This window comes from Medicago sativa, chromosome 3, assembly GCF_051527215.1.
Source record: "Medicago sativa cultivar Bolivia chromosome 3, Bolivia_mono, whole genome shotgun sequence".
NCBI classification, from domain to species: Eukaryota; Viridiplantae; Streptophyta; class Magnoliopsida; order Fabales; family Fabaceae; genus Medicago; species Medicago sativa.
Window position 1 is genome coordinate 85662774 of NC_140751.1, and position 18883 is coordinate 85681656.

Genomic DNA, 18883 nt, shown 5'->3' on the forward strand with positions numbered 1-18883 from the left:
AGAATAAACAAAAAAATCTATTTTTCTCGTACTACAAAAAATAAAAATAGAACGAGTACTTGTAGGTGTAGGTACAACATAATATAAAAGACAAAAAAGGAAGCTTGAAATTGACACAATTCAAGATTCCTAGTATCTGTCCTGGGCCGCTTTCAATGGTTGATTTGTATCATTTACATTAATAATAAGTTCTAAAATATATAAATGGTTTTAAGGAACTAGTGATTTTCTTTGATATAAAACTTTGATCATGCTCACAATACCTTAAGGGCTCGTTTGATGATCAGGATAGGATAGAGGCAGGATATGATATAAAGCTGGATAAAGATAGGATATCATAAGGACATGATAAACATTAATCCTGTCATGTGTTTGATGCGCACATGATAACAAACATGATATCATTATAATTAAATGAAAAATTGCTCTCATAATTAATTAAATATTATAAAAATGGCATGTAATTAATTATAATAGAAAATACATGCTATCATTATTTTAAAAATGACAATATTTTAAAAATGTCAGAATATCAGGATAATAAATAAGGAATGATCTTCTAATCCCATCAGAATAATTTCTAACCCAGCCTATACTCAGGATAGAAATTACAAAGGAAAGTAAGGATAGGATAGGAAAATAGTTTATTTTATCCTATCCCTTTGATGCATCAAACATGAGATTTAAGCAGGATATGATTAATGTATCATATCCTGTCTCCCTATCCTGGCCATCAAACGCACCCTAAGAGTTTTGTTTAAAAATAAATTTTATTTAAAAATACAAGTCAAAACAAATGTAAAAGTGACAAGCACATAAATTTTTGGCCAAATACCTCCTCAGGTCATTTAAGTTTCATGTTTGTTTCAGATAGATCCTTTAAATTTCTAAGGTTTTAGATAGATCCTTTAAGTTTCGAGTTTGTTTCGGATAGATCCTTTAAGTTTCTAAGGTTTCAGATAGGTCCTTTAAGTTTCAAGTTTGTTTCAGATAGATCCTTTCTATCAACCTCCGTTAAACCAAAGTTGATCTGTCCGTTAAGCCAAAGTTGATCTGGTTGGGGAAAAATTGATGCCAAGTGTCAAAGAGAACCACCTCACCCACTTAACGGACATATCAGCTTTGGCTTAACGAACAGAACAACTATGGCTTAACGGAGGTTGACAGGAAGGACCTATCCGAAACAAACTCGAAACTTAAAAGGACATATCTAAAACCTTAGAAACTTAAAGGACCTATCTGAAACAAACGTGAAACTTAAAGGATCCAGGAAGGTATTTGGCCTAAATTTTTAAACAAATGATCTAAGGGTAACTTTTAGCTTTTTATTTCGAGTTTGATATATTTTAGTCGCTATAAATATTTCAATTTTTCGTTTTAACTCTCCAAAAAATTTCTATCACCACTCTTGGTCATTGTTTTTAAGTCAACTTATATGTATCATTTGAAAAAATTGAATTTTTTTCGTAATCATGTTAAGACGATTATAAGAATCCTTAAAAAAAATTAGATTGTTTTAACATTATAAGAATTAAATAAGAATTTTTATGTTTTTGGCGCTTAAAAGTTCATATATAAATTCATGTTTTGTTAAAAAAAATCTATTTTTTTTAGAGATTCTTATAATACTTTAAACAATCATGCAAAAGCTTATTTAAAACATATTTTACACGGCCCAAAAAAATTTGGAAAATTTTAGAAAGATTAAAAGGTAAAGAAAATTTTCAGAGAATATATTTTATTGGAACTAAAAATCGAAATGACACTTCAAGATGAATCATTAAGTGATATTTTTTTTCATTCATTGTATCATTATTTTTTTTATAAAGACTTCTAAACTTTTTATTAATCTACTTATAAAAGAATTTTTTTCGTCAATAGATGAAATAACAAACATCATCTGAAACTCATATACACAATCATGAAGTTTCGGATGTTCAAACTAACAAATATTGGTAGTGTTGGTTGAACTCTGCTATATGGAAACAAAAACTTTTTTAATCTAAAATAATTTTAGATGTCCACTTTTTTAACGGAAAAGACAATTATTTTTCTGTATAACTGGTTTAAACAAATAAATCCAAAGTAAAAATATATTTTCATTTAAGGACTAATTAATTTTCTACTGTTTTTATTTTCAATGAGTCAGATTTATGTTCCATAATTTTATGTAACCTTTTTATTTTAATCTATCAGGACATGCAGCTTCTTCTGCATGCTTAGAAAAAACGGTGTATAAGAACAAACAATATAGTATCAATTTAAAACTCATTTGCTCTTTAAAATCTTAGATAATTTGAAGCATGCAAATGATAAGCTTTGTTCCGGTCCTTCACAAGGTTCGTCGCGTTTATACTTTCACGGTATAGGTGAAACTCACATTTTTTAAGAACATTGTGAATGTTCTTTCTTATTTACGGTGTTTATAGTTGCGAAATCATGTACCACGTTTTTTTAAATGTACTTAGAAAATGTTGAGTTAGTATTGATCTTATTTGCCAATGGCCAATAAGTGAGACAAGGTGAGACAGAAAGGCATTGCCTTAGTGGCCTTATTATTGCGACGACCCTCAGACCCTTCCCATGATGTCAAGTTTAAGGATGTTCAATGAGTGATGACCAATAAGTTTTCAATTTATTTTAATTATTTCATGAAAATGTGAGTGGGTTTTACATTTGTGTATAACGAGAAGGTATATTTATAGAGTAAATTGTGAATCACCATTGTTCATGAAGATTAATGGGATTAGAAATCGCAAATTTAATAAATTTGTATTTATGTTGTATACAAAATAAATTTGGATACGATCACTCCTCTATAGTGATCAATTTAACTTTAAGCTTTAAAGGGTTTAATAACAATTATAAATTTATTAAGGAATTGAAGAAAGATATTTTGTGTTCATCATGAAAAATTATGAGTTTGTTAAAATAACAAATTTTAATTTTTCAATAAAATAAATAAATAAACAACAATCTTTGATTTTCACTTTAAAGATCAAAATCCTAAAACTTTTATTTAAGAATTGATATGATAATTTAATATCAAGAATAATATATTTTAATAGTCATATGTTATAACCGGAATTTACACCGACGGTGTCTTTTAAATGTACTTTCTTCCCCCAAAAGAACATGTTCCCCTAAAAGTTACTCTATTCGTGTGGTGCTTTTTTCGCAACCGTCTACCAACAAAGGATAACCTTCTTACACGGGGTATCATTCAAGAAGAAACAACCGTTTGGGTTGGCGGATGCGGGGTTCAAGAGTCAGTAGATCATCTTCTCATCACTTGCAGTCATTTCGGTCAGCTATGGATGCAAATTCGGAGCTGGCTTGGTCTCTCTTCGGTTGACACTCATCGTGCTCAGGATCATTTTCACCAGTTCGGCCACTTAGGAGGGATTCCTCGACAAACCCATCAGTTTCTGAAACTTATTTGGCTCGCTTGTGCTTGGACGATCTGGAAAGAAAGAAACAATCAGATTTTCAACAACAAAGCCTTGTCATTACATGAGTTGCTCGATCAAGTTAAGTTACTCTCTTTTACTTGGCTCAAGGCTAAAACGATCAATTTCGCCTACACCTACCATGAGTGGTGGCGACATCATTTATCTTATATGGGCATATATTTGTAATTACTTTTGCTATTTTGTGGTAGCTTGCCTTTGATTTCGGATTTGCTGTCTTTGTACTAACGCTAGTTGATCTCCTCTAACACACCTTATGTGGGTGGATCACTTTCGTTGTATTAATAATATTTTTCTTATTTTGACTTGTTAAAAAAAAATTATGTCAAACTTGTTTTTAAGCTAAGCACGAGAGAATAATAACATAAGGAATCATTTTTATCTATCTTTTGCTGGAAATATCCCTTACGCAATTTACAATTTTGCAAAGAGAGAATTTATGTTGTGGTCATATGAAAGAAACAGTATCTATATGTACCCAAAAAAGTAGTGTAAATGTCATGGGCACAGTGACAGGCATGGTAGGAGAGAGGCCATGTCTCGTGAGACTCTGAGTATCAAATGATCCAAGTATTAATTATTTGCTTGACTCTTACTCCACAACATGTGTTGTATAAATAGAGAGCGACGGGGAATAAAATCGATAGGAAAGGGAATAATTAAGGGATAAGCTCATCTTAATGATTTTGTCTCAAGTCCTAAACAAGTTGACAATTGAATAAACTTTTCATTTAGTTTCTAAAATATCACTTTCTCTTCTCTAAACTTCTAAATATAATAGGTAGTCCCAAACTAAGTATATCGAACTTTCCCTTGATTAATCCATAACATCTTAACAACAGAGATTAAATCTTCAAATGAATGTTAACTCAGTTGGTAAGAAGTTGATTCACCCGCAAAATCGTGGATTCAACTATCGTTCTCAATGTGAGAAAATATTTAGTAGACCGTCTGTAAGTACCTTATAAACGCTCTTCGAACTTTGATGTATGTTGTGACCCTGATGAGTCCCTCGAAACACAACTTACGCAAACTTTCTCTTAAAAAGAATAGAGATTAAAGCTACAAGGTTTATATATTTTAAAAACTAATACTTTTATAAATTTAATGAACTAAATTGAAGAGAGGTGATAACTTAATTGAAGGTCTATTATGAAAATTTTATTTATTTTGTTCATTGATGCTAGACTTTTTTTTTCTTTTCAAATAACTTATTGAATAGAATCACATTTTTAAATGTAAAAAAATAGAGAGTAAGAAGTTTGAACTTCGACCCCAACATATCAACGCCCTTGCAACTAGCAACTGAATTGTGGCACATCGATATCACACTACTAATTGGCATTATGATTAATTCCATCCACCTTTTATGCGGGTACTCCATGAGAAATGTCTATGAATTTCTACATTTCTCCAAGAACTGATTGGTTCCACCTCCACATTAAAAAGGACAAACTAGCTCACTATGATTCAAGCAAATTAATCAAAGGATGTTCAAATCCAATTTTTCCATCTCAATTGGTGCTGATGTAAGTTCAAATCTTATTGGAACACAAAAAAAAAGAAGTCAGCGGGGTAAATTAATAACAATTATTTCAGTTTTGCTATAAAAATCTTTAGCACACAAATATTTGATATAAAGTTGTAAAATGGGGTCCATATACCCATGTACTCCACACCGCAGCGCAAAAGGCATTGTATTGGATTTGGTTGTCAAATTTACATAATGAAAAGCTGTTTCCAACCATTGTGAATGGTTGTGAAGAAGTTGGGCTAGTCTCTATTGTGGTTGCCGGTTGGTAAAAGGGAAAATCAAGCTGTTCATATTAACATCTTAGTATATGCATAGAGTTATGGGCATGCTCTAGGTAATTAGTGTCTCGTTCCATGTGACATCTCTGAATATGGCCACCTGCGGGTTCCCATTTTGTACTGTTACAACGCATTGATCTTTAAAGTGGGATTTTTGGGTCCCGGTAACCTTTTAAGGGTACCAACGTTACCTAAGGTGCACCCGGTGCAAAGCTGTTAAAACTTAAAATTATGTAAGAGTCGACGGACGTAATTATATATCTTTTCTTTTATAGAAAAAAGTCTATGAGTTGGACTCCGAGTTCATAAGGGTTATAGGATAAACCTCAAGATTCAAAGAAAGTTTATACTTTATATGGTATTTACAAATTATTTATAGAGAAGTTTTCACATCGACAATAAAAGTTGAACCGACAACCTTAAAAGTGATTGATATAATTATATAATAGAACAAGTATTTTTGTCATATACTCCATCCGGTCTTTAATATAAGAGAATATTCTTTTTTCAATGTATTTGACCTATATAAAGATTTGATACATCATTTATTTAATGAACTTTAAAAAAGAATTTTTTTTCTTATATTCGAGACCGAATGAAATATATGATAGAAACACTCAAAATCAATGACCCGTTTCAATTTTTATTACAGTAGTAAAAAAATATATCTCTAAAGAGTTGTATCATCTAATAATACTATTTGCATCATTCTTAACTTAATATCTTTGACTTTGCATTATGGTAAAGATGAATACATCAATACCGGGTAATGATATTAGTATTCTTATCTTTTTTTATTTATACGTTTTTAAAATCCATATAGATTAGTCAATTAATTCACTTTTTGTCGGAATCAATTTTACATAATCAGTTCACTCAAAACAGTGCATGTTTGGTTCTACTTTGACAATAATTGATTTTGAGTGAGTTGCTTATGACTAAAAGTGACTTGCAGGTAAAGTGACTTGTGTTTGAATATATTCATGTAAAAATAACTTAAATTATATATATATATATATATATATATATTATGTGTGTATGTTCCCTAAAAAAAAACTTGTGTTAGAATCAATTCTAAAATCAAAAGTTAGAAAAGTTTTTAATCTCTTAAATTGATTTCTAAAAAAAATGTTAAACATAATTTTATAGAGTTAGAATTATTTTTCACTCAGTTTGAGAAGGAAGAATAGCACTTTATTTTAAAGAGAAATGTTAAAGAGTGCCCTTGGTATTCGTTAAGAGGACAAATTTAGAAATGTTGTATTGAGAAATAGTGAAAAGTGATAGATTTAACTTTTTAAAAATAAAAAAATTGCTGAATTCAATGCAAATTTATCGTTTTTTGTTTCCTTAACTAGTGTCCTAAGGGCACCAGTTAGCATAACTCTATTTTAAATTAAAATGAGAGAAAGTATCACAAAATATCCTTGGAGAAATGAACCCGTTCCAAATAATTACTTCATGATTGCTGCCCTGGAAGTTTAAATATTTGAAGTAGTTACACTGTTTTAAGTATTTAATGCAATATTAATTTATGTCCTTTTTTCTTGTCATACATTCATGGTATCACCTTTCATCACAAGATATTTATAGTATAAAATTCAGAAGTTACTTCATTTTACTTCGTGTTCACCAGATTTTGAACAACTCTTTCACCAATCTCCATAGGTTTAGGTTGGTTCTATTATTCTATGGAAGTTGGGGCAATAATTACATTCTGTCTACCACTTTTACCATATGTAATAAAAAGAATCGAGACATTTTTGGTATTATATTAATTTTGTGACATCAACTCTAGAATTATTTTGGTGGCAATTACTGTCCCTTTTACTCATATTGTCCATCCATAATAATAAAGGATCATAATTTACGTATTCGGCTCACAATTCATGTCTGTTTTTACAAACCTGACATAGGAATGCCCAAGGTAATTAACCAGACAAAGTCTGAAGAGCAAGTAATATAATAACCCTTGATAGGTCACTTCTTTATTCCAAACAAATGAAAAGATCCCCCGTATAGTAAACCATAATACAGAGTATTTGAAATTTTGGGCATAGAGATGTGGAGTAATAAAGGCAAAATGCAGAGTATTTGTCACAGTCACATGCCAGTAACTTTCTAAGACATAAAAAATTGGGTTTTGTTGACACATAATAAAAATTAATGTCTAAATAAAGTGATCAAACGATCCTTTGAGCATAACTCAGTTGGTAGGACAATGCATTATTATATATAGGGGTCAGGGTTAGATCCCAGACACCTCAATTATTCACCTTACAAGGTGAATTCTAGCCACTATGCTACTTGACAAAAAAAAAAAAGTGATTAAACGTAAATGGTTAATAAATTCAAGTTAAAAGTGAATTTTTTTATTATCCAGAAAAGATACTATGATATTGACGGGTAAAACAAAGACAAAGCAACGATCGCATAAATTAGAAAACGTGATGTCCAGTCTATTTCATCATATACTTCCTCTTGTATTTATTTGAATTTTTAGCTAAATCTATGTTAATTTGTCAGTGACAATAAAAATGTTTGGTCTGTGACATGTGATGCCACTTGCTGAAGCTGTGGTCAAAACACTAGCAATGTTTACGTTGCAGGCTTTTGTAAAAGATCGCATGCAGAAGCAAATGCTACAAAAGAAATAGGTTTTTCGCAATCTGCCCCAACTTGCACATAAATTCTGCGGCACTATGGCTAGTACTTATTCGGTTATTTTACCATAGATGTAGCCTGTGGGGTACTTTAATTTGATTTATTGAACAAAAACATTGCGCAGCAATACAGCATTGTCTTTCGCCTCCAGTACTTTCGCTAGCCCACCTTGACTTGTGAGTTGTGACAATGGTTGGTTAGGTCCTCGTCCACCCCTCCTTCCTCGTTCAATAAGACCGTCTTCAAAGATTTGGTATCCATTAGATATCTTCATTTGGAAGAAATTTTTTAAGGTTTTATGACACTTAGGATCTCACTTAAGACCATTAATCTTAAATGAGACTTACACTTTTTTTAATATTAAAAAATTGAAATGTAATGATATAAAATCAGTGATAGTTGATTAATGAGTCTCATTTAAGAAATTTGAGTGAGATACTTGGTTGGAGAGATTGATTTCTTACTAGATACTACTATTAAAAAAGGGTTTGTTAAAGGGTTTTGTTAACGAGTGTCCCGAACACTTTTTAAGCATTCTAAAATAAGAAATTATTCTTTAAAAAAGTCAAATATTTCGATTTCAAATGCATTGAATACACGCATTTTCATAAATAGTCACCACTTACACTAGTTAACATTTCCCATTAAAAAATTATAAAGGCAAAATTACACAATTAGTCCTTTAACTTAATTTTAGGTAACACTTTCGTCCTTTATCTTTTTTTGTCACGATTTAGTCCTTTATGTTATAAAATAACAACTTAGTTATCCTTTTTTATTAAAAAAAAATAATCAAAAACTCCAAAAACAATTCATCAAACTCATAGACAAACGCAAATCTTCATCATACAAGCCTAGAAAATCAAATTTCATTGAAAAATCTCATAAAAAATAATAAGATATTGTCATTTTATAACAAAAAGGACTAAATCGTGACAAAAAAAAAAGATAAAGGACTAAAGTGTTACCTAAAATTAAGTTAAGGGACTAATTGTGTAATTTTGCCAATTATAAATGAATGATGTATACACGTAAGACTCCTTTAAGTAACTAAAAATAGGTGTCTCCACTGTGGCTGCTCTAAGTATGCTTTTCCAGTTCAACGTGATTAGTGATTAGTCTTTTATAATCAATTCTAATCCTTTTTTGGGTCTTATAAGACTCAAGGTCTCACTTAAGATCTAATCGTGTGACTCACACATTTTTAATATTAAAAATTGAAATATAGTGATATAAAGTTGTTGATACTTGACTAGTATGTCTCGTTTAAGAAATTTGTATGAGATGTTCGATTGGAGGTATTGAATGCTTATTAGGTACTACTATTAAAAAATTATAAATAAGTTATGTGTACACGTGAGACTCATCTAAGTACCAAAATCGTTAGACTAGTCTAAGTACCAAAAATAGGTGTCTCCATTGTGGATACTCTAAGTATGCTTTTCCAGTTCAACGTGATTAGTCTTTTATAATCAATTCTAATTTTTTTTATAAGAGACAAATATATGAGTCAACAAAAGTTAATGTATCTGAATCACAATATAGACTAAATACATCAACATTTATTGATATCTTTGACTCTTATGAAAAGGACATGAAGGAGTACTAATTACCACGTCTTGTTAATCTAATATACCCAAGTTAATTAAACAATCGGCAATTTGTTGGATTGCTTGATTGGTGAAGGGGTGCATTGGAAAAATCTCAAATACCTACAATAAAGAATATGTGTTATTGAAGTTTATAAAGAGTCACATCCTAACTTTATAAGTCACCTTTGTAAGAATGAATTATACACCCACCGGTCACAAATATAAGCAAAAATTCACTTTACTTGATATAAAATTTATTAAGTGGTTTTAGAGATATTGATATTAAGTATGACTCGAAAGTCTCGATGGGATTAATTTTGAATGACTGCATCACAACTTATATGTGTTTCCTCGTGATCGGTCAAATCATTGATATCATTTGTCAGTCGAATCGTTAAACTCTTACCCGCGTTTTTTATTAAGCTAATTAAGCGGCTCACACATTTGCTAAGTATGATTTATACATGGTAGTTTTAGGAGTATGATTTATAAATGTTAGTTTTAGATTTATGATTGGATTTTTTGTGATATTATTGGTAGATAGGAAATATGTTGACTTTTCTATAACCCTTTTTCCTTTTTTTATTTTCTTTTGGTTTTGTTAACTAGTGCTTGAGTTGAGACAATGGCTATGAAATTCATAAATATATGACCTTGCCCTTTGGGTACTACTCCCTCCATTTCAAAATGAGTGTCACTTTATCCAAAAAAAATTGTTTCAAAATGAATGTCACTTTACATTTCCAATACAACTTTAATTTTTTTATTCCAACTTTACCCTCTCCAACTTTTCTCTCACACAATTTTCAATGCAACTTTAATTTTGTCTTTTTCTTATAAAATAAGGGCAGTTTAGTAAAAGTGTTATATCCAATGATTATTTCATTCCATTTCTTAATCTGTGTGCCAAAGCCTAAAGCGACACTCATTTTAAAACGGAGGGAGTAGTTAAGTATTCTCCATTTTCTTTTGTGTTTGTTAGAGCTTAGGTTCATTTTTTTAGTAATTCGATTTTACTCCGAGGATTATTATTTTTACAAACAAAGTTTATTGCTAAATTATAATGAAGAATACTCTGGCCATTCCATAATCAAGAAAAAGCAGTGCACGGATTAGTAGTTAATAGTACTACATGCCAGAAATTTATGTCTCTGGGCTTTAGTTACAAACAAATACAGATATCAAATTTTAGGCAAATCCAGCAAGCAAACCAATTACTCATATATGCCTTCTTCTTTTTTCTTTTTGAAGAAAACAATCATATATGAGTTGTTAATTGCTAAATTCTAAAACGCTGAAAATTAATGCCAGAACACAAACTCTTAAAATTGATTATATTAAGACAAACATAGATGTATTTTTTTCGTATTGTCTTAATTTAAAATTTACTTTTCTGATTGTAAGAAATTTTTGAAAATATACATTATGGATATTTTATTTTATTTTAAGAAATAAGCTGATGATGGTTCTGATACTGTAAATACAAGATCCAAAAATGATGTTATCAAAAGTAATCCCAAATATTGTGATTAGAGGATTAGGAAAGTTTGATACTCATATACTTTGCATAACAAATGCTATATCTGATTAGAATTCTTTAGGAACAAGTGCAACCCTATGCTTCTCACCACAGACTACACTTTGTTTTTGTTGCTATAGGAGAGCCTTTGGCTTTTCTTTTTCTCTTTTGTGTAAACAGGTTCAAGCCTTAATCTTGGTTAGCTTTTTATTTTCTTTGCTTTGATAAAAAAAAAAGATATAAGAACATTATGAAAATCATCTAAAAGAATGCAACTAAATTTTTATCATATTATATGTCGTGATTTCTTCTCATAACCATTATGAAAATATAACTTTTGTAGTTGTGATCTTGTGTGTGAGTAACTCTTTCCTAACTATATGAATCTGTAAAAATTTGTCTATTAAGTTTTTACGGTAATAATCCTAGTTAAGCAAAGAACATACTATTTACGGGAACGACAAACTGAAAAAAGAGCTCTGAGTGATGAGAGGGGTTGTGAGAGAGAACTGCGGTGGTCATTGGCTCCGCCACGGATCACCGCGCCGGTACGTTTCGCCGGAAGTGAGGAACATTGGGGGGGATAGGGTTCCAGGCAGGGTGCCACAAAGGGGTGGGAATGAGGGAGAGTGGATTGACGTGCGAACTCGACGGAGGAAAGCGCTGCGATAGGATTTTTATGGTCAGGACAGGTTTCTAGGGGGTCAGCGGCATCGGAAGTGGAACGACTTCAAGCTTCGACATGATAGGTTTAGGTATTCTTCTCGAGGGGACTACTATGATGGGGATTTCGATTCAGATACGGATTACTCGGACAGAAGGGTTTTGAGGTGGGATGATCGTGATTTGGATGAGGACTTTGGAGCGGTTTCTGATCGGTCACGTTGGAAGCATCGCTTACAGCCTTCATCGCGACGGTTAGAAGTTTACAACCAGGGAAAGGCAGCGGCGGTTCCAAACAGTGATCAGCAAGCTCGTGGGGAGGTGAAGGAACCTGACAGAATTGATTCAACATCCTCTCTAAAACGGTTCGTCACTTTCTATATAACTCAATTTCCCCCACAAGCTACAACATTTTTCTTGAGAAGGGGTTTTGAAGTCTGTGGAATTTTGGAAGATGTTTTTGTTGCTAATAATAGAAATAGAAATGGCGAGGTTTATGGTTTTGTACGTTTTGCGAAGGTGCGTGATGTCGACAAGTTGTTGAAAGCCTTAAATAATGTTTGCTTTGGTCAATACCATGTACGTGTTGTGCTTGCTAGGTTCGATAGGAAGGGAGAGAGGAATAATGTTACGGTGAGGGAGGATGAGGGTGTCGGAGGTAAGATAGGTGGAGCGAGTGGAGGGGAGGTGGTTAAGGAGAGGGAGAAGGAGGCCGAGGGAGAAAAAAGTAAGGATGGGGTTCATGGTAGGAATGACGTGGGGCAGAAGAAGGAGGTGGCCGGTGAGGGTGGTGTGAGGGTGGGGTCGGTGATGGTGAGGGTGGGAAGTTCGACGAAGAAGGGAGGAGATGGTGAGGGTGTTGAGAAGGTGGAAGGACGAGTAGGTGGTAAGGTGGGTAGAAATTCAAACTCGGACAAGGTGATTGATCACACACTGCTGGTACGGAAGTATAGGTCTTGTGACGAGGATCTTAAATGGGCATCTTGTGGTTTGGTTGGAACGGTGATTGATGGGGCGCCAATACCCTTAATTCAAGATAGAGTGGCAGACGCGGGTTTAAAAGATTTAGATATCATTCCACTTGGTGCTGATAAGGTTTTTGTTCGTTCGACGACTAACATTAATGTCTCAAATGTTGTGAAATCGGCAAAACAATTTTTCCATATGATTTTTTCGTCTTTGGTTGAATGGACGAAGGAGGTGTTGCCCTTTCAGAGAGGAGCGTGGGTTCGTTTGTATGGAATTCCATTACACGTTTGGAATGAAAAGTTCTTCAAATTATGTGTGTTGGATAGTGGGAGATTCTTGAAAACAGACAGCTGTTCTTTGAATAGGGAACGGTTTGATTATGCGCGGGTGTTGATAGCTACATCATCTTTGGCAGTGATTGATGTAACTGAAAAAATTATTGTCGATGGGTTGTCAGTGGATATTAAAATTATTGAAGAGTATGGTTTTAATATTGGAGATGATGTCTGTCTGTATGATGAGGATGAGAAATCAGATGTTTCCTCTCAAAGGAATGATGTTCAAGATGAAGTGTTTGATATTGAAAATAACGTTGAGTTATTGACGGAGAAAATTGTAAACGATTTAGTGCAAGCTAATGATACTTCATGTAAGAATGTGGATGGTTCAAACGAGGCTGAGAAGGAGATTATAGCTTCCATTGAAAGGCACAATTCTGGTGCTGGCTCGTCGGAACAACGGGACAGTCCCATATCTGTCAACAAGCTGGCAGCTCTTTATGAACAACGGTTGGAGCGTGTGTCAGCGGAAGGTTTTTCAATGCCATTGGTGAATGAGTCAGGAAAGGGCGGGTTAGAGTCAGAAGAAGAGGAACCAATAGCTGAAGGCAGTACTCAACAGCAGCAGTTCGAACATAGCAAGGATGATGGCGCTGAAATACAAACAGATGAAGGCAGACATAAACACCAAGAATCCCCTTCTGTTGAGGGTGGGGTAGAGTCATAGGATGAGGTACAGACAGCTGAATGCGGCAATCACCATGAGGAGGCCGAATCTAGCAAGTTTGATGGCGCTGAGATACAAACATTAGAACAGACAGCTGTCGGTGGAAACAGACACCAAGAGGCTGATTCTGCTCAGATTAATGGCGCTGAGGAACATACAATAGAAAGAAATAATTCTTTAAGAAGGTGTGTGCAGGAGCAGAGGTCTTTCAGCTCAGGTCCATGGAGTGTGGATTGGCTTCAAAATTGTCAAAAGGGTGATGCTGCGCTCATTTCATCCAAAACCAAACAGTTGAGGAAGGTAGGGAAGAATACAAGGCGAAGAAAAGAGAGTCAGAAGATTAAAGCTACAAAGAAAAAGGCTGGTGGTGTGCTTTGTCATCCGGTGCTCAATTTGAAAAAGGTTGCGAGATTACCAACTAAAGATAGAGAAGCGGTTATGAAGGTGTTAGGTGGTTATAAGAAGATGGAAGTTCTGAAACAAAAAATCAGCACACGAAGATTGCAGAGGGGGGATGTTATTCGTTCCTTAGAAGCGACTAATCACAATTCAAATTCTCAAGCAGATTCTATGGCGTCAGTTAATAATGACTGGGCAAATTGGGTTGCTTTGCGAAGCAATGAACAATCAAAGGCGGAAGACATTCAGGGAATAGGTAAAACTATTGGACTTACTTTTAATGGTAACAATAATAATAAATTTAGCATTCTGTCTCGCCCTAAAGTTGTGGGAGTAGGGCCACTGTTGACTCCGGTGGAGGTTGTTAGGGGCGAAGTGGATGGTGGAGTGTAGGGGAAGGGTTGCGGTGTGGTGGGTTGAGCGGGGTTGATGTTTCTGATGAAAATGGTGTCATGGAATGTGCGAGGTCTAGGAAGTGTTGAGAAAAGGAGGGAAATGAGGCAATTGGTGGTGGAAAAAAAGCCTTTCTTTTTATGTTTACAAGAAACAAAGTTAGCTGTTTGTGATGATAATTTGTGTTTGTCGTTGTGGGGCGACTCGAAGCATGCATACTCTTATCGACCCTCAAGGGGGGCTGCTGGGGGATTGTTAATTTTGTGGGATACTATGGAAGTGGAGGTGTGGTCGACAGTTAGCCAGGATCATGTGCTTATCATTCATGGCAAATTTTTACGGACAAATGAGGCGTTCTATCTATTTAATATTTATGCTCCTTGTGAAACTACGGCGAAACAACAGTTATGGGTCTCTTTGTCAGAAAAATTGCAGTTGTTACGAGGGGAGAAGGTGTGTATGTGCGGGGATTTTAATGCAATTCGTATTGTGGATGAAAGACGGTCTTCTAGGGGGGTGGTGGTAGCGCAACACAATGCTCATTTTAACCAGTTCATTGATGATAATGGGTTGATCAATTTGCCGTTGTGTGGTCGTCGGTTTACTTGGTATAAAGGTGATGGTACTTCTATGAGTAGATTAGATCGGTTCTTGCTTTCGGAAGATTGGTGTCTGCAATGGCCTAACTGCTTTTAGGTGGCTCTGCTTCGGGGTCTTTCTGATCACTGTCCGATTCAGTTGTCTGTTGATGAGGAGAATTGGGGCCCCAGGCCGATAAGAATGTTGAAATGTTGGCAAGATTTACCGGGATATAAGCAGTACGTGATAGAAAAATGGCATTCTTACCAAATCACAGGATGGGGCGGTTATGTGCTCCGGGAAAAATTGAAACTCATTAAGACAGCTTTAAAGGAGTGGCATTCTTTACATGCGAGGAATATTCCCGGAAAAATTGTCGTTCTAAAAAATCGGTTGTCCGAGTTAGATGAAATTGGGGAGGATGGTGGATTGTCTTATGATGAAGTGGAAGAGATGAGGACCATAACGAATGAAATTCACTCGATGTCTCGTGTTAGTGCTAGTATAAGTTGGCAACAGTCTCGTATGCATTGGTTGAAGGATGGTGACGCTAATTCAAAATATTTCCATTCGGCAATTTCTAGTCGGCGGCGAAAGAATGCAATTGTTTCTCTCATGGAGAATGGCAACTTGGTGGAAGGTGTCCAGCCTATTCGGGATGCAGTTTTTAATCATTTTAGAGATCATTTTGCGGCTCAAAATATTACAAGACCGGGGGCAGAAAATTTATCCTTCAAGAGTTTATCTTACGCCGAAGGTGGGAGTTTAATAAAGCCGTTTTCTGTTCAAGAGGTTAAAGCAGCAGTTTGGGACTGTGACAACTATAAAAGTCCCGGGCCGGATGGGGTGAATTTTGGTTTTATTAAAGATTTTTGGGATCTCTTGAAAGAAGAGGTTATGTGTTTTTTATCAGAGTTTCATCGAAATGGCAAGTTGACTCGAGGTATCAATACAACTTTTATAGCTCTTATTCCCAAAATTGATAGTCCGCAACGATTGAATGATTTCAGACCAATTTCTTTAGTGGGGAGTTTGTATAAGAATTTATCCAAAGTGTTAGCGAATCGGTTTCGTGTGGTTATTGGATTATTGATATCAGATAGTCAGTCAGCTTTTGTGAAGGATCGACAAATTCTAGATGGTGTTTTAATTGCAAATGAGGTGGTAGATGAGGCTCGTAAGACAAAGAAGGAGTTGTTACTTTTAAAGTTGATTTTGAAAAAGCCTATGACTCGGTTGATTGGGGATATTTGGATGTGGTAATGACTAAAATGGCGTTTCCGGTGTTATGGAGAAAATGGATCAAAGAATGTGTGACAACTGCAACTGCTTCAATTTTGTTGAATGGAAGCCCGACTGATGAATTCCCGTTGAAAAGGGGGCTAAGACAAGGGGATCCTCTTTCTCCTTTTCTTTTTCTCCTAGCAGCTGAAGGTTTAAACATTATGATGAAGTCAGTGGTGGAAAATAATCTGTATACGGGGTATGGGGTTGGTGCATCGAACTCGGTGGTGGTGTCCCATTTGCAGTTCGCCGATGATACGTTGCTTCTGGGTACTAAGAGTTGGGCCAACGTTAGAGCATTAAGAGCGGTTTTGACTTTGTTTGCTGATATGTCAGGTTTAAAAGTGAATTTCCACAAGAGTTTACTGGTGGGTATTAATGTTGGGAACTCGTGGTTGACTGAGGCGGCGACTATTTTAAACTGTAAGGTGGGTAAAATTCCGTTTTTGTATCTTGGTCTCTCTATTGGTGGTGATCCTCGAATGTTAGCTTTTTGGGAACCTATGATGTCTACCATAAAAACTAGACTGTCAAAGTGGCAGAGTCGCTTTTTATCTTTTGGGGGTCGTTTGATTCTTCTCAAGTCTGTCCTGACCGCGCTTCCTGTCTATGCTCTTTCCTTCTTCAAAGCTCCGTCAGGTATAATCTCTTCCATTGAATCTATTTTTAAAAAAAAAAATTGGGGAGGGAGTGAGGATAACAGGAAAATTTCCTGGATTGCTTGGAGCTCTGTTTGTTTAGGTACGGAGTATGGAGGATTGGGGGTGAGGCAGTTGAAGGAGTTTAATATAGCCTTGCTAGGTAAATGGTGTTGGCAGATGTTGGTAGATAGAGGTGGGTTGTGGTATAAGGTGTTGGTGGCGAGATATGGTGAGGTGGCTGGGAGGTTGGAGGTGGGGGGCCGGAATGCTTCATCTTGGTGGAGGGAGATAGTGAAGATTAGGGATGGGGTTGATGGTACTGATGGAGGTTGGTTTAGTGCACGGGTGTCGAAGGTGGTAGGTGATGGAAACAATACGTTCTTTTGGTTAGATAACTGGTTAGGAGATGTACCGTTGTGTAGAAGATTTGGTCGTTTGTTTGATTTAGCGACAAATAAGTTTAGTACGGTGGCCGAAATGAGTGTCCGTGGTTGGGAGGATGGGGGTGAGGCGTGGTGTTGGAGGAGAGGATTGTGGACGTGGGAAGAAGAATTGTTAGAGGAGTGTAGGCAATTACTTGATGGTGTTTCTCTGCAGGATGATATTTTTGACAGGTGGCAGTGGGATCCTGACATATATAACGGATACACAGTGCGAGGTGCTTATCAGATTCTGACAACTCCGGTCTCTCCTACTGTTGACACAACTAGAGATCTTATTTGGCATAAGCAAGTTCCTCTAAAGGTTACTATTGTTGCGTGGCGCCTCTTAAAGGACAGGCTTCCAACCAGAAACAATCTCCTAAGGTGCGGTATAGTGCAAGCGGTGGGGGCTAGGTGTCCTGCAGGGTGCGACATTGAGGAGTCAGCAGCTCACTTGTTTATTCATTGTGACGTGTTTGGTTCATTGTGGCAGCATGTCAGGGCCTGGATTGGAGTGGCTGGTGTTGATCCGTTTAATATTTCTGATCATTTTTTCCAGTTTATTCATTATACAGGTTACTCAAAAGCTCATCGTTCGTTTCTACAATTACTGTGGCTTCTTGCTGTTTGGCTGGTATGGAGTGAACGTAATAACAGAGTATTTAATAATGTTGAAACTCCTATATTACAGCTTTTAGAGAAAGTAAAATTCCACTCTTTATGGTGGCTAAAGGCTCATAATGCCAAGTTTGTTTTTGGTTTGCAGCGTTGGTGGTCGGACCCTTTGATTTGTTTGGGTATCGACTGACCTGTATTTTTGTATATACTTTGTATGACAGTTTGTTTTTTGTGGTGGTCTTCTTGGTACACCTTGTACTAAGAAGAACTCACCGCTAGTGTTAATATATTCCATTTTTATGTCTTAAAAAAAAAAAAGTTTTTACGGTAATTGATAAATGGTAAAATAAATAGTATCTATCTACTAATTTGCAGGATATTAATTGTAATATACATGATTGAGCTGTAAAAAAAATTAAAGGACGATTAGCGCACAACTAATTGAATCAAAACAAAATGCTATTTTATTAGTAGTTTTTACTAAAAAAATCTATATAAATTATAGACATTGTTTTTATCGGATAAAAATATTTGTATAGTTTTTTTGTGAAAAAAAAATATTCGTCTAATTCCCTAAAAAAAATCATATAGTTAAATGTGTAAAAATTAAATTCTTCATGGTATTCCAAAAAAAAAAAAATCCCAAGTCGTGACACTCGATTAGACTACGTCTCGGAGCACGAACAACGCCCAATACACGTGCCTTATTGTACGGATAACTGTCCAATTCTGACTTATGTTACCCTATGGCCCACAAAATCAGCTCCTTTCAATGACCATCACATGTTATGAAATCAATTTTCTTTTCCATTTAAAAGACTTTTTTTTTCTTTCATTTTTTCATCTACTATAT